This window comes from Larus michahellis, chromosome Z (assembly GCF_964199755.1).
Source record: "Larus michahellis chromosome Z, bLarMic1.1, whole genome shotgun sequence".
Lineage (NCBI taxonomy): Eukaryota > Metazoa > Chordata > Aves > Charadriiformes > Laridae > Larus > Larus michahellis.
In genome coordinates, this window is record NC_133930.1 from 39,225,734 (window position 1) to 39,238,433 (window position 12,700).

The following is a 12,700-nucleotide window of genomic DNA, read 5'->3' on the forward strand; positions in this document are numbered from 1 at the left end:
ACTTAACCACTTCCCCGGGCAGCCTGTTCCAATGCTTGATAACCCTTTCAGTGAAGAAATATTTTACTAATATCCAATCTAAACCTCCCCTTGCACAATTTGAGGCTGTTTCCTCTTGTCTTATCACTTGTTACTTGGGAGAAGAGATCGACACCCATCTTGCTACAGCCTCCTTTCAGGTAGCAGTAGAGAGTGATAAGGTCTACCCTCAGCCTCCTTTTCTCCAGGCTAAACAACCCTGGTTCCCTCAGCTGATCCTAACAGGACTTGTTCTTTAGACCCTTCACCAGCTTGTTTGGACACACTCTAGCAGCTCTCTTTCTTATATTGAGGGGCCCAAAAATGAACACACTATGTGAGGTGGGGCCTCACCAGTGCCAAGTACAGAAGGATGATCACTTCCCTAGGCCTGCTGGACACACTATTTCTGGTAGAAGTAAGGATGCTGTTGGCCTTCTTGACCACCTGAGCACACTGCTGGCTCATATTCAGGCAGATGTTGACCAACACCCCCAGGTCCTTTTCTGCCTGGTAGCAGAAAAGCATGCTCTTTGTGAGAGCCCAGCCTAACTATTCAACTTCAAAATGTGAACAAGTGGGCACCTAGAATTTTCATTAAGAGTAAAGGAAGAGATAGTATGAAGTTAAGTGTGTCATTAATAGAAAAATGGTTGTTATCTGATTGTGAATTTTGCAGGACTGTGCAACAGAAGGAAATCATTACTGTACATTGCTGCATTTTAAACAGCTCTCCTGATTTTAAGATATTTCACTGTAGTTCTATACATATGCTTGCTGAGGCAAGAGTAGCTGCATTTTGATTGTCTTCTGTTTGTGCCCATTTCTATGACTTCAAATGCTGCTTGTTTTGAAGAGGAAGAATTGGTGGAGGTCTGTGTAGTGGTGTATCAATGAGGAGTCACAGATTTACTACCACTGCAAGCCAGCTAAATCCCCCTAGACATTCTCTTCTGCCTGAGAGATGTGTATTTCTGTACAGTGAGGCTACTACTTCCACATGAATTTAAAAAAACAGATATTTTTTTAAAAAATGTTCTGCTCATATGGTCATTTCGCAAGTTTCTTCAGTGTTATGATGTATTTATACTACTCATAATTTCCATGGGAAATGTGCAGCCAACTAATATAGTCCAGAAACTTTTTCAAGCACTGCAAAAAATAGGGCTCAGGTTAATACTTGTGGAACAGAGTGATTGCACCACCCATTTCACTGCCAGAAGGCTCCCTGATGGTCTGAGTGGAAACGAAGGATATTTCTAAATGAAAAAAAATTATAGTTTTCAGTTACAGCAAAACCTAAGCGGCAAGGTGGTTTCCTGGCATAACGAAAAGACTGTCCTTGTCTTAAAGACCTATCAAAAGCTATCCACAACTTGCACACCTAAGGCGGGGATGGATGGGTGGGTGGTTTGGGGGGAGAGAGGGAGTATTTAATGGACCAGCACAAATAAGGCAGGGGTTTCTATGCAAATTAGTAAGAGATTCAACCAAGCAATATAAATGAAGCTCCAAGTATAAGTCACTCTAGTCAGAATATTACTGAGAAGCTGGGTTACCACAGGAGAAAAGTTTGCTCTTATCTTTCTGCTTATCAAAGGACAAAATGTCACACAAAATCACTGCAAATGAGTTTGACATGTAAGTCCCTAAGGACTTCAACAGCATGCTTCTCTCTGTGCTAAGGTTAAAGGCATGGGATGAGTCCACATCTTTCTACCAGGGACGAGTGTTTGCATATTTGCTGCAGCTGTTTTCCTAATCAATATTAGAAATTAACCACCAGTACAAGAAAAAAAAAGGGTGTGGGGGGGAGAGGATAAAAAGGTGTTTTCAAGTCTTTCTAAACTTCTCTCAAAACAAAACAAAAACTCCATCACACCAAAGTTAGACTGTGAAGAACCACTCAGGCTATTTGGAGGAAGTCTTGCTCAGGTATAGTCAGTGCGCTGTAATTTTCACCACCATTTTAGTGAAACACAATGTATGAATCTTATAATATCTCTTCTGAGGTGTGGAAAGTCATTCATAACAGCCTACAAAAATAAAGAAGCCTTTAATCACATGTAAACGGGATAAAGGGAAAGTAACCTGTCATGTTTTGAAGACAGACAGATGTATTTTTCTTGGAAAGACATATATTAGAATTGCAGTAGGGTGGGGCGTTTTGCATTCACCTAAGACTTCTGAGGAGTGGTAGCCCATCCACTTCATGGGGAATGGCCATCCAGCCATTTAAAGCTGGAAGAAGTGGAGGTGAGGGGTTAAATCAAGAGGAAAGGAAATATCAGAAATATTTTACAGGGAAGGCCATAGCAAAATTCACGAGGTGGCTTCCTTGCTATGATGTAAGTTGGTGGAAGGGGAGGGGACCACGGGGTCACAAAAAAAGCAACAAGAGGATTGAAATGTGATTTTTTTTTAATCATTGTACACTTGCAGCCTATAAGAAGGAAAGTACTGTGAGGACAGAGCTTCAAATGTAAATGAAATAATCACCCTTCATCTTCAGTGACGCAAGACAGGAAAAGATTTCTTAAGGGATGGAGATTTTTTAATCAGCTAAAAAGTCTTTTATAATGATTCCTTCAAATAGCACCATTTTTTTCACTACTGTTTGATAAAATGCACTGGAAATGCTACATTTGTCACATTTAGCTTATTATTACTTTCTGATCAGCTATCTCCTGCACCAGTTCGACAGGTTTTCCCTTTTCTCTTTCACTGTGAATGCTATTCTGGTCCTTTTGGCTTTGCCTGACAAATCAAATGATAAATTTGCAGGAGGCTAGAAAAAGGCATTTGGAGTTTCCAAACGATGTTTCAGAAAATTTGAACTCTGGTGCCACCTCGTGAGTAAGTTGAGAACAAGGACAAGAAAACGTATTACAACCAAAATTCAGTCACAAACAGGCGAAAAGCTTACCCGGGCATTGTTTTCCAGGCTGTTGGAATGATGAGGACTAAAACAGTTCAGCTTTTTTTAATCCAATATCTTTTTTTGGAGCTTTGGTTTCAAAAGGAAAGAACTGGGGGAAAATGAACTGTGTATTCTTAAGGGGGGATACAAAGAGAGGTTTCTGAAAGAACTGTAGACAACTGTAGAACACAGACAACTGTAGAACATGAAAAAAACCCCACAACATCACCCCCCCCAAAAACATATCAAACGTGTGTGGGTGCTGACACAAAACCCTGCACTTGAAAGAGAGACCCACCCACTCTACAGCCTGACTTTCTGTCTCTTGTATCGTCCACAGGAGGCTCAGAGCAGAGGTATTTATGAGATTAGTATTCAGCAGATTTGGGCAAATAAGGGTGAACTTCTAATAGATACCATAACGGAAGGTGATATGTCAAGGTGACACAGCTAAGCAGCCCTGTGTGTTTATTTAGCATAAAGATAAAAAGACATCAAATTGGTTTTGGAAATTAAACTGGTTTTCCATCTCCATTCCAGAGGTCATCTGTGCAGAATGTTTTCAATTGCTTTTTGAATTTATTATATGCTTCTTTTTTGTTAAAATCATTGGATTATGGCACACCAAAAAGTCTTTGAAAATCTGGCGTTTAATTTTTCAATGTCTTGTTTTGTAATCTATTGAAGTATCTCCTTCATTCAGCTCAACCAAGTATAGAAAAGCTAAACAAACTGCTTGTAAGGAATTCAGATATTACAAAAGTGGTGGTAATTTATCATAGCTAAAGGAGGTGACCATCACCATATTTGGTATTGTTTTCTATGTTATTCTTTACACATCAAGAGATCGGGATGTTTCTGGATTTTTCTGAATAAAGAAGGGCAGAAATTAGATCTTGTATATTCTTTTATCATACTATGCAGAGGTTTCATTGAATTGTTCACTGTGATGCTAATCTAGTTTTTCTGAAGAGCTGCAGTTAATGAGTATTGTCTAATATGCATTTATATGGCTCTAGTAATAATAACCTGCATCTGCAACTAAATTCACTATGCTTATTTCAAACTCCACTTAGTCCTTCATTCCTATACACATTACATGATTGTGGGTCATTATCAAAAACTACCATTTGATTTTTCCAAATAGCTGATGAATTTAAATTGATGAATGAACAGAAAGTTTGGATTTCTTACTTCTCAGTTTTATCTATTTTGAAAATCAATACTTTCTTTTTCTTCCACCACCTCTTATCATCTTCTAACCTATGCTAGAACTTGCCTGGTATGCTTATTCTTAATTCAAATTTCTTATAACGTTCTTGGGAGGCTATGTTAGACTTCAAGAAGTCCAACTGAATTGTGAAGGTTCTTCTGCTATTTTTGCAATTTTAGAGCAAAACACTCCATTCTTTGTGAAGTCATGTGTCTTTAATTATGAGGACGATTATGTGATTTTTAATTAATTTTTATAGGTGTTTCACATTTCATTTACTGTGAAGTTATTGACAAATAAATACTTTTGATTTATGAATTGATAATTTTATTTCCAGACTTCTTTATTCCAAATAATAAGTGGACATGAATAAATACCATACATTGTTTATTATTCCTGCAAACGCTATTCTGTTATTCAGAAAAGACTTGGGCGGGGGGGCGTTGGGTGGGGGAGGGCGCAGAGAGGGGAAGAATTGTGTGTGCAATATTTATTGCATTATCTGAAATTATCAGTATGTGGCAATGTTTGAAATGTACCAAGTTTGCCTCTATTAGATTGAGGTGAATGTTTCCAGAATGTCTAAAAACATGACACTTCGTCTTACGGAAAACTGAAGATTTTTTTAACCCGTGGTACACCAACCAGGTCTGGAATCAATGTCTTTCTATTGAATGCAGATATGAACATGTGGAAAATTACTCAAGCTTGCTTAATCCCACTCCACAAAATGTAAATCTTAGAATTTTGACTTTATAATTTCAAGTTAATTTTGTCTATAGATATAATTTATCCTATTAATAAGAAAAATACACCAATGTAATATATGAAACTCTTACAAATACACAACTCAAAACTTACAATGACAAAGAAACCCCAGTATCCACAGATTAATTTGCACAAAATAAAAATAATAAAAAAAAGAAGTTGCTTCAGTGAAGCACATGCTGTAAGCTACATAGCTTTACATTGGAGAATATTTTTTTTTCCCCTTAATGCAGAATACGTAATGCTTTTCCTGACTTAGATGTAGGAGAAATTGTCTGTACTGCCTAAAAACACTAGATGTAGCTGTTGACACTTGCAGGAGAAAAACTTGCTTTTTTTTTTTTTTTTTAACACTCCAGAAAGTAGGTATTTTGTTGGTTTTTGTCTGATGTGTTTTGGATTATTTTTGTTTTTTAAACAAATCTTCATGTTGTGGATTTACTTAAAATATTAGGGAGCCACTTTCACAGTCCCTCGATTTGTCAGTCTCTCTTCCATTACACGTGATACAAAAAGTTAAAGTATAGAATTTAAACATGGCATGAGTTTTCATGAATTAATTATAAAGTAATGATGTTTGAAAATAAATTAGGATATATGCTCCCAGCAATCAGCCTGGCATTGCAACTAGAGTGGTGTAGTACAGGTTTCTCTTGCAGCATCAGTGCATTTTACACAGCTAGGATATAGCAGTAATCCGATCAGCTGCAATTGCCACAATACCAGACGGATCCCTAAAAATAGAAGTCCTCTAGTAATCTGTCTAGATTATTGAATTCAATGACCACTTGGCAATATATCAGAGAATGCTTGCAGAAGTGAATTAAAATATATCATGAGGTTTTATTTTCAGTGATATCTAGAAATCTTCCGTATTCTGTTCTATCATTTTCATGGGAAATGCGTTTATAAGAATACCGGACTTGCTATACTGCTTCTGAAATTTTTTTTTCCAGCTACTAGTACTATAGTAAAATTCAAAATAGTACTGACTGTGCCACTCTGTAATATTTTATTGGAATAGTTTAATTAAGAAAATACAATGTATAAATACAAATTTCTTTATCTGCAAAAATAAGGTATTAGTGTAAGCATATACAAAACTTTTAGTATCATTTTCCTCTGCAATAGTTAAGAGAAATATATTTGCAGGCACATACATTTGTATTTAGATGCGTTTTAAATGTATAATTGTAAAATGTGCATTAAGGGAGAGGGAGACAGAAAGGATTAATATGGTCGTGTATTTTCCTGGCTTTTATGTTTCATTCATACCTTGTGAATGAAAAAGAACTGAAGCCAGGGATCTGATGCTGCTTTTGATTTCTAACTGACAAATGCAAACGAATAGTTTATATCATAAAATGGTAGTTATAGGAGAGTGTTAATGACTGACTGTTGACAAGCACATGTACCAGTACATCTATGAATGTTATATTACTGGGAGTGATGAATGAAGATTTGGGTTTAGTTTACTGTTAGTGAAAGTGTTTTATTTGTTATTAACATGAATTGTGTTATACATACAAACTTCTGGTAGGACAATTGCATCTACATCCCTAGATGAATGAACATAAATATGCTGCAGATACAAATAACATGTCACATAATGGTGTCATCCACTCCCTTGTGCACTTGTCCTTTGAACCCACCTTCTGCTCTCAGTTGTGCTTCTGTGACTTTGTATAATTTTTAGTGGAATTGCTGTGGTATAAATACACCTATATCAACATTTGTAAATCCATAAGTACTCTGCCTCCATGGTGCCCAGCTGATTTGCACAGAAGCACTGACAGCTTGTCCAGACATCTTGCTTTCAAAGCTTGGCAAATGCCTGGTCCAGGCATCAGTGCAGTAGGTCGTCGGTGTAAGAAACAGTCTAATGGTCAGAGTGGTTATAGGTATTTAAACAAAACCAGAATTTGGCTCCAGGGGTTTTGCCATGAGGAACTCGAGAATTCAAAGTAAAATTAATACCTGAAGCATTAAGTTGATAATGAATTGCACTGGTTTCTTAGGCATCTTTCCCGAGGCAGGAGAAAAACAGCAGCAGTTTTACCCTTTCTGAAGTTTTCCTGTTTTATTTCATCTTCCCCATAAGTGGAATCTTCTCGCTTCTTTTTCTGTCCCCCTGATTTCACTCCTTGACTCCTGTTTCCATACACTTAGTCCCGTGCCATTGCTGACTTCAATGCAGTTTTTCTCTCACTCCGACAGCCTCATAAAATACGTTGTTTCTTCCTCTTCCCTCCCCTCCTCTCCTTGCCTTGCCGTGCTGTTTTTCCTTTCTCTGCCATCTTTTTACCCTTCCGCCCTCATTTCTCATTTTGTTTGTTTGTTTGGTTGGTTGGTTTTTTCCAAGTTCCATATCCTGGGGATATAGGAATACAAGTCAAGGCCTTAAGATGTTATAGCAGAAATCTAGTAGAAGTTCAGATCTCATATGAAGGCTCTTCTTGCCATTCATGGCAATATCTGCCCTGCTTTGGTTTCTAACATCATACCTGCCTCCTTTTCCTCCATTTACTGGTAGCTCTAGAACAGCTGCTCCTCTCTTGGAAATAATTTCTTTGTATGTGGTTAGTTCCCCAGTGTCTGTCTGAAGTAGAGAACTACCACTCTTCCTCCAGCACTGTCTCTGAAGCCACTTGCATGTGAAGAATCCATCTATCTCTTGCCCCTTTCTATCCTGCATCAAAACCCCAGGGTCTTTGGCTTAGTCTTCTTTCCCCTGTCTCTTGTGTTCCTTCTTCTCTTTTTCAACCTTTTTCATTTTGTGAAAGACATTTCTGCATTTGGCTGTACTTCCTCGACATTGTACTGCCATATGTTATCTGTTTTCTTGCTTTGTGTTAGCTTTCCTTTCAGACATTGACTTCTAGACCTCTCTTTATCATTGGTATCTTCTCTCTTTCTCTCTGAGGACTTCAACTTCCATACTGATGACTCTCTTATGTCCTTACCCTCATAAATCTTTAGTCTCATCTCTCCAGTTGACTTGCAGCTCTGGCTTCACTCTCAGCTGAAAGGTTAGTCGTTTGTTTTGCCTTTCATACTGCACAATTTTCTTGCTGATCTTCCTGTTATTTCTTTGAGATTGACTGGTGCTTTTCATCATTGCCTGTTTGCCCTCTCTCTCTGGTGCTCTTCACTAGGACTTTCATCTTCATGTCCCCTCTCCCTTTGTCTCTTCCTTCCGATTTTGATACAGTTTTGATTCTTTCCCTCCTCACCTTGTTTTTCCACTTAGACTTTTTTTTTCTCCTGCCCCACTGCAAGGCTGGCAGTTTTACAGCAAATCTTTTTTTCCCCTTCTGCATCTTCTTTTACAGTTTTTCCTCTGAAACTGTGAAGACTACAGTGACACATAGCCAGCCAACTCTTCCCACTGCTAAGTCATACTCTTAGCCTCATGTCTGCTTCTTCAATCCTAACTAATAACAGCAGATTGCTGCTGCCTGATTTCATATTTTATGATGAACTAGGTGCAGGTGCATGGGGGCACACTGTGTGCATACTTATGGCACAGATGAAACAGACAGATGAAAGATGGACAGTCAAGAATTATCTGTCATTAATGTCTAGCATCCACCAAGTGGTCATTAATCTCCAAGGAAAATATTGTACTTGGATATTTATTCTTATATCACAGCGATTTTCTTTTTCGATTTAATTCTGTTTTTCTGTATCTGTATACCTCTTCTCCCCAGGCAGGTGCAGGATGAATGAGCTGTCACTTAACAAGTTACAAGAGTTGATGTAAGAAGATGTACTTTATTATGAACAGTAGTTCTGCATCTCCTTCTCCTTTCTGTTAGGGGTAAATAAATTGTGGGCTATACATTCAGGCTAAGCCTTTCAGCTGATGTTGAGTCGTATGAATTCAGAGAGGGTTTTTTAAAGGTAGAATTTTTGTATCCCCAAAGCCTTAAATTATGCATACAAATTGGAGAAATCTCCAGATATTTCTACTTGCAAAATGCTGTAGAACCAAGTTAAATTCTGTGCAATTCTGTAGGCTGGGTGAAAGCTGTCTTTCAAATACACAGAATTTGTTAAACAAGGATCTATTAGATCTGTCTGGATTGATTCTGGGATATAGGTATGCCACAAATATGCTTTTTTTTCTTTTCAGACAAAGAAAGGAGTCATTTCTCTAGGTTTTTCTGGCCAAGAATTCTCTTTAAGGAAATAGTTAAGATAACAAAGATGCTAATCTGGAGGTGAAAGATCTTTTTTTTTTTTATACCTAATTCGTAATTGCATGAAGTGGAGAGGAAATACTGATACTATAAGCGAAACAAGTATATCTGCACTGTTGACCTACTGAGAATAAAAGCCTTGTTCAAATTAGGTGCATTTTCACTGTATGTATTCATATTTGTGTATAACTTTTTTTGTATTCTTTTGTCATACTCATTGTCCTGAAAATAAGAAATTGCATAGAATGAACAGAATACATAGAATGTGTAGAAAAGTAAATTCTTAAATCCTAGTTGTTAGTGGTTTGTTTGTCTCTTTGTTTGTTTGGTTTTTAAAAAGGAAATAAAACTTGGCATTATGTAGTAGCTATTTTTTAATTCTCAGTAGTTCCACATGTCTTGGGGATTCCCCCCCCTACTCCGTTTACCTTATTTTGCTACTTGTATTAACACGGCTGGAGGACTACTAACCTCCTGTACAGAGACGGTAACTTATCGTATGATTTTCACGCCTAAAATTGTACTCTGAATAGCTGCTGCCATTGGAAAGTCTAGGTCTTACAAGGCAAGGGCTATATTACAAAACTTGTACACAGGCTGAAGAAAGAGCGTACAAAAAAATACCTCAGAAATATCTGTCACGAAAAAGTTATGAAGGAAAGGTAGTGAAAAGCTGTGAAGGTAGGAAAAGTAATTTTTTGCATCTGTTTCCCAGGCTGTACCTAATCTGTGTTTCATAACAGGGGTCTGCTTTCCTTGAGCCACGAACTCTGTGCTGCCCCTCCCAGGGGTACAACAAAACAGTTTTACTTTGTATGTTTATGGTACAGTGGGTCATGAAAACAAGCATTCTGTGTATATGTCATTTTTGTATAATCAACAAGAAGATTTAAATTCTAGGGTGGCCGATTTGCACATTTTCACCAGATAGTTCCAAATGCAATCAAAACAAACTACTACAGTTTAAAAGTTCCAGCAATGACTCAACCATTTGTTATAAAAAAGGAAAAAGAAACAAACCCCCAAACTGACATAATTTATTTTACACTAAATGAAGTTTGATTTTAACCAGACCCATCCAATTTTTTTTATTTTTTTTTCCCCTTGAAGTACCTGCATTATGGAACCTGAAATGCATTGTCAGATACTACAAAGATGATTCTGAAACTGAGTTTGTTGCTGCCACAAAATGGTACTCACTTGTAAAAGAAAAGCAAATGCAACGCATTACTAGCATTCTTGATTTGTTTAAACTTTCTGCTCTCACTCTGACTAAAGATGCATGTAACCTTTTTAGCCTGCTGTCTATGGATACAATGAATTTGTTGATTCGGTTCACAGCAAGCATCGCATTACATTTCACCCACCTAGAAACAGGGTAAGTCTGTCCTGTGTATATAAACAAATTACTAAATATCAGACAATGTGGCCACAGGTCGGCTCTGCCCCTTGCTGTTTTTCTGGTCCTTGAACTGCAGTAAGTAACCCTTTCCTTCATGGCACCTGCAAAGTATGGTAGGATTTCTGGGCGCATGTGCAGCACCAGCGGTCAATGCTTTGGACTGCTGGTGGAAACAAGTGGGATGCAGATACTCTGATACTCTCTTTACAGCTGCCATGGCTTAATAGAAGGGCAGCTGCATCCAGCATCAGAGCTTTCAGTAGCCTTTTGAGGATATTGTAGGGAGTACCAAAGTGATTTGGTCTAAAAGTTACATGTGCCTGACCCACTGTGGTGTGCCTGACCCTTGATGAAAAGCTTGTCAGATACAGATCAATATAAATGCTTTCAATCAGGTGAACCAAATGGAAATACGAGAACAGTCTGTGTTCAAAAAGCAGTCCTAAATTACAAACTTAGACTAACCCTTTCAATAACTGGGACAGGAGCTATCCTTGTTAAAGTTTCAAATACCCTGTTGCCACATACATCCCTTTTGGTTAGACTTAATAATCTTCAGGTAGCTGAAGTGCCTTTTAAACCCTGGAAATTTTATAATGTCTTAGAAGACAAAAAATTTAATAAGAGCATAAAGCTGTTAGTGTTCAGGATGGACTCATCTGCCCATGCACAAGTGCTTTATGTAGATCCCAATCACAATAAGTCTGAGATGTTTTAAGTAAAATAAAAAATAATCTTTTTCTTTAAATGTGATTTTTCACAAATACTGGTATTCTTTGTCAAAACTGAAAGTACCATGTTCTGTTAAACGAGTATTATCAAGAATAAATTTTCATAGTACAGTTTAGAGTGTTTTTACATAGAAATAGACATATCCATTAACAAGCTAAAAGACAAGCAGCCGTCCAGTACCTAACGGGGGCCTACAGGAAAGATGGAGAGGGAGTCTTTGTCAGGGAGTGTAATGATAGGATGAGGGGTAACACTTTTAAACTGAAAGAGGGGAGATTTAGATTAGATATTAGGAAGAAATTCTTTACTGTGAGGGTGGTGAGGCACTGGAACAGGTTGCCCAGGGAAGTTGTGGATGCCCCATCCCTGGAAGTGTTGAAGGCCAGGCCGGATGGGGCTTTGAGCAGCCTGGTCTAGTGGGAGGTGTCCCTGCCCAGGGCAGGGGGGTTGGAACTAGGTGATCTTGAAGGTCGCTTCTAACCTCAACGATTCTGTGATTCTATGACCACAGCTGCACTGTATTGAGATGTCTTAATAATACATCTAAGCATGTACTCACATGCAGTAGTTATTCCAGTGACTGTACATTACAGATTGTATACCCAAAATTACTGTTAATCATCATTAAAGAAAGGAAGGAAGAAAACATTCACACAGGAAGAAAACATTCACAAAGATACATCTGAAAGAGCACATGTGGTCAAACTTCCTTAGAGATCCCCAGCGGCCACATCTTGCCAGCCCTTTGGCTCACAACTTGCCTTCACAGTATGTACTTTAAAATTTCTCGCAGTTTTAACGGTGAAGCAATTTAGCATGTTGCTTGCCATATGATGAAAAAAGTGTATAATTGCTTTCATTTTACTGGACATGTTCACGGAAGCATGAGAACACATTCAAATCTGGAAAACATAAAAGAACGACACAACATACTCTTTAGCACTGCTAAGGGCTGACGCTAAGGCCAATGACACATGTAAGTGCAAGTGCTGAGAAGAGGCCAGAATGGCTGTTGATATGTCTTTTACTCTCCTCTTTTACTTACCTTTTCAAACAGATTTCTAGTTCCACTGACAGTTTTGGAGCAAGTGCTGAAGCCTTTTGAAGCTATTTCCAAGGTGGGGGCTGTGTTTTCTTCCTTGTTTCTGGACTCATGGGAAATCCTCCTTGAATGCCTCTTATACTCTTACAGTGCCCATCCTTTACTTTGGAATACACATTCCTTCCAGAGAATCACCTTCTAGAAATCACACCAGAGTTAAAGAGATAATTTCTGTTGCACACATAGACTCCAGAGACAACAGCTGTCTTACCATTTTTTAAATGGAGCTGTATATTTTGCCACTGAAGAAATATGACTACTCCCATAACTAATTCAGCGGGTGCTAATGAATAGGAAAGATCCTTCGAGTTCATTTTCATTTAATTCTGTCCCTCCCTGTTAG